The sequence below is a fragment of the Berghia stephanieae genome, chromosome 5 (assembly GCF_034508935.2).
Source record: "Berghia stephanieae isolate SIO BIC M18660-M18661 chromosome 5, UCSD_Bste_1.3, whole genome shotgun sequence".
In the NCBI taxonomy this organism is placed as follows: Eukaryota; Metazoa; Mollusca; class Gastropoda; order Nudibranchia; family Aeolidiidae; genus Berghia; species Berghia stephanieae.
Window position 1 is genome coordinate 80826343 of NC_088364.1, and position 5000 is coordinate 80831342.

The window sequence follows — 5000 nt, forward strand, 5'->3', positions numbered from 1 at the left end:
AAAACATCAAAGAATCACCATCGGGCTTAGAAGAAATTGTCTTTTCCGGAAAGTTGAATAATCCGCTTGAAGTGGATGAGGGAGATTGTAAAAAATTCTTCAGCCATGTCCTGATAGTGTAAAAAAAGAGAGCTTTTATATAGCGCAATATCCACTAAACGTGCTCAAAGCGCTTTACAAGGGGTCCCTGGCCAACAGCAGCAACACGTAACATGTAGGACGTGACATGATGAAGCCTGTTAGGCGATATTACATTTTTTTACGGACAGAGACAACGCTGTTGATGGCCAGGTACTCATTTTACACCTGAGTACGATGAGAGAATGTGAGTAAAGAGCATTTTCCAGGGACTGAACTATGCGCCGAGCGAGGCTCGAACCCAGGACCTTCCGATCCGAAAGCGAGTGTTATACTACAAGACCACATAGCCGCAGGCTTGTCAGTTTTGACGTAAAACTCGGGCCAACAGCAACACTTAACATGTAGTACAAAACTATTATGCGATATTATATATTTTTTCCCCGACAGAGACAACGCTGTTAACGGCCCGGTTACTCATTTTACAGTTGAGCACGGTGAGGAAATGTAAGAAAAGGGCCTTTTTCCAATAAATGACTCAGCTATGCGCCGCTCAGAGCGGGACTCGAACCCAGAACCTTCCGATCTAAAGGCTAATGTCATACCACAAGACCGCATAGCCAGGCAGAGCATAAAACTTGAAACAATGCATTAAATGTGTTTGTTTTTTGTTTTTTCCTTCTAAATTTGGGTTCTTCTTTTGATGTGTAATGTACCTCCACTCCAAAATCGGATTTTAACCTAAAGAAAAAACAAACAAACAAACAAACACACACAAACACACACACACACACACACACACACACACACACACACACACACAAGGAAAACATCGGTATCTAAGCTAAATGCACAAATTGTTGTCTGATTCTTAAAGTCCAAATTCAATTATTCTCTGACGTAGCTTGACACATTTCAATAAACTAAACAGAATTTAAGGGAAATAGCATGCATAGTAATCAATTATTTAGTTGTCATATTTTAAAATATTCTAAAAATCTGTTTTGGGAATTGATTTCGACCGAAGGACGTTTTGTTTGTTTGTTTGTTTGTTTGTTTGTTTGTTCACTTTTAAAATTTTGTTGTAAAATTTAGTTTTTATTTGATTTGTTTTTCAATATTATTTTTTGTGTGATTTTAATATTGTTATTTTGTATTTAAATTTGTTTTCTTCAATTCGATTTTGGATTTTAATTATTTTGTTTTGTTCTGTTTGTCGTTGATCCTTTTCTTTTTTGTTTTTTTGTTTGTTTTATCTTTGTTTTGTTGGGGGGGGGGTTGTTTGTTTATTTTTGTTTTTGTTTTCTTTGTTTTGTTTTGTTTTTTTGTTTTTGTTTTTTTCTGTATTTTAACTTTTGCTTAAAATTTTAACTTTTTACTTTTGATGTAAATGTTCTTTCTATTCACTTTTGATGTAAATGTTCTTTCCAACTATCCTGCTGCCCTTCTATCTGTGCCGTGCTAATCCGATCCGGTGGGTAATCAAGGATCATTCTGTCTCCGTCCATTTGTCTGCTCGATCGATGGCTCATTCGTCTACCCATCCATCCATCCATCCATCCGTCATCCATCCATCAATTCATCCGTCATCCATCCATCATCCATCCATCCGTCATCCATCCATCAATTCATCCGTCATCCATCCATCAATTCATCCGTCATCCATCCATCCATCCATCCGTCATCCATCCATCCAGGCACCCATCTACCCGTCTATCCATAAATCCGTTCATTCATTCATATATTGATCCATTCGCTCACCCATCCATCCATCCATCCATTCATCCGTCATCCATCTATCCATCCATCCATCCATCCATCCGTCATCCATCCAGCCAGCCATCTATTTACCCGCCCATCCATCCATCTACCCTTCTATCCATAAATCCGTTCATTCATCCATATAATGATCCATTCGCTCACCCATCCATCCTTCTACCGTATTCCATCCTTCTACCGTATTCCATCCATCCATGCATCTATCCAACCATCCATCCATCCATCCATCCATCTACCCCTCCACCCACCAATCCATCCATCCATCCATCTACCCCTCCACCCACCAATCCATCCATCCATCCATCTACCCCTCCACCCACCCATCCATCCATCCATCTACCCCTCCACCCACCCATCCATCCATCCATCTACCCCTCCACCCACCAATCAAATCCATCCATCCATCCATCTACCCCTCCACCCACCAATCAAATCCATCCATCCATCCATCTACCCCTCCACCCACCAATCAAATCCATCCATCCATCCATCTACCCCTCCACCCACCAATCAAATCCATCCGTCCATCCATCTACCCCTCCACCCACCCACCAATCCATCCATCCATCTACCCGTCCCCCCACCCATCCATCTATCCATCTCTATCCACCCGTCCATCCATCTATCCAGCTCTGCATTTATCCGTTCCTTCACTCGTCCATCCATTCATCCATCCACCTACTAGCCAATCCATCTATCCATCCATCCAGCCAGTAATCCATACATCCGTCCTATCATCTGTCCATCCACTGTCCAGATTTCTTCTGGTTTTATGCCTATCAGTATAACACTAGATTTGTGACCTGATAGTCCAGGGTTAAAGTTTCTCTGTGTACAGCTCAAAGTTAAGTCATTGAAAAGTGTCCTTTACTCACTTTTTCTCACCATACTCAGATGTAAAATGAATACCTGACCAGCAACGGCCTCCATTCTACTGTTACCTTGAGACTTCTTGTTAAGGCTTTTGAGCACATTCAGTGGATGTTGTACAGTGTATAAAACCTCTTTTTTTCCACTAACCGCACATCAATCCAGCCGTCCACCTGTTCATAAATTGAATACATCCATCCATAAATTTCCTTGTGAAGCTGTAGGTTTTTTGTGGGGTTTTTTTTTTTTCCTAGAAAGGGGGGGGGGGGTTATTTGTTTGTTTTTGTTTGCTTTTGTTTTCAATACCTTTTTTTTTTTTTTGTTTCTTTACATTTTTTTTTTTTGATGTTTTGATGAGATAGATAACGATTGATCGGACTGAATGTGTTTTCCATGATTCCTATGGCAACGCTATTGTTTATTTGATAAGAGTAGCGTTCCTTTGATGAAAACAAAATCGCTTCCCTCAAAAGAACGCTTCCATCCTCTGTTTTGCGTTCAATCCATCCTCTGTTTTGCGTTCAATCCATCCTCTGTTTTGCGTTCAATCCATCCTCTGTTTTGCTTTCAATCCATCCTCTGTTTTGCTTTCAATCCATCCTCTGTTTTGCTTTCAATCCATCCTCTGTTTTGCTTTCAATCCATCCTCTGTTTTGCTTTCAATCCATCCTCTGTTTTGCGTTCAATCCATCCTCTGTTTTGCTTTCAATCCATCCTCTGTTTTGCTTTCAATCCATCCTCTGTTTTGCGTTCAATCCATCCTCTGTTTTGCGTTCAATCCATCCTCTGTTTTGCGTTCAATCCATCCTCTGTTTTGCTTTCAATCCATCCTCTGTTTTGCGTTCAATCCCTCCTCTGTTTTGCGTTCAATCCATCCTCTGTTTTGCGTTCAATCTATCCTCTGTTTTGCGTTCAATCCATCCTCTGTTTTGCTTTCAATCCATCCTCTGTTTTGCTTTCAATCCATCCTCTGTTTTGCGTTCAATCCATCCTCTGTTTTGCGTTCAATCCCTCCTCTGTTTTGCTCGAACCCAGGACCCTCCGATCCTAAATCGAGTGTCATACCACTAGACACATAGCCTCAGTGCCGAATTTGAATCGGAAAGTTGATTTCGGTCTTGGAATGTTGAAATTGGTTTGGAAAACGGTTACTCTTTCTCGGGGAAAGGTATAGTAAAGTGCAGTACGATTGACATAGTCTTTTGGAGCCAAAAAAGCCCAAGGATACATTGCAGCCTAACACGGATAGTAACAATTGCTTATTACCCTTTGGATAACACAGAAGTCTGCAACATTTATCCATCCATCCATCCTTCTATTCATTCATCCAGGCAAACTTCTATCCATCCACCCGTCCTTCCAATTCTGCATCTTCTATCCATCTTTTTTTTTATTGAGCTTTATATAGAGCAATATCCACTAAATGTGCTCAAAGCGCTTTACAATGGGGTCCCTGGTCAACAGCAACATTTTAACATGTAGGACGGGACATTGCGCCTGTTAGGCGATATTACAATTTTTTCGGACAGAGACAACACTGTTAACGGCCAGGTACTCAATTTACACCCGAGTACGGTGAGAGAATGTGAGTAAAAAGCCTTCTCCAAGGACTCAACTATGCGCCGAGCGCGAGGCTCCAACCCAGGACCTTCCGGTCCGAAAGCGAGTGTCATACCACATAGCCATGGCTCTTATTATCATCGGTCGTTCACCTACCCGTTCGTCCGTCGGTGTGTCCATCCAAATACCAATCTCTGGTCACCAACGTGTCTGGACACCGTTCTATCAAAGTCAGCTAATCCCTCCCTCTGGGTCAGGAATCACCCAGTATTCTACCGTACATACTCTGAAAAAAAAACCCCAAAAAAAACAACACGTTTTTAAGATTTGGTCCAGAAAAAAACTCTTCCTTCACATATCTATCTATCTATCGATTAAAATGCCCCTGGCCTCTTCGTCTCATTAACTCTCAAACCTGGACTTCATTGAGAGTATTTAAATTTGTCATGTTAAGGTTTGTTTTATTCGATTCGATATTTAGTTGGAAGGACGGGTTTCCTGGCCAATATTTGAAATACCGTTTTTTTATACTGATTACGACAGTTTATAGTAGGGAGACTCTGCTTAGGTCCATCTTAATGATAACTATGGAGAGATTCGTTGCCCCGGGTTCTTGCTGGTCAGCTGGAATGTACTGAGAAGATACGTCGGCCAGCGTAGGTATACGAGGGCGTTGTGACCTTTAACTTGAGCTTTTATATAGCGCAATATAC

At 41.3% G+C, this 5000-nt stretch overlaps 1 protein-coding gene across 7 annotated transcripts in view; it reads left to right on the plus strand.

The window, feature by feature from the left end:
* Positions 1-5000, plus strand: part of LOC144973690 (follistatin-related protein 5-like) — a 150007-nt gene that overhangs the window by 95759 nt on the left and 49248 nt on the right. The gene's annotated exons all lie outside the window — the stretch shown is intronic.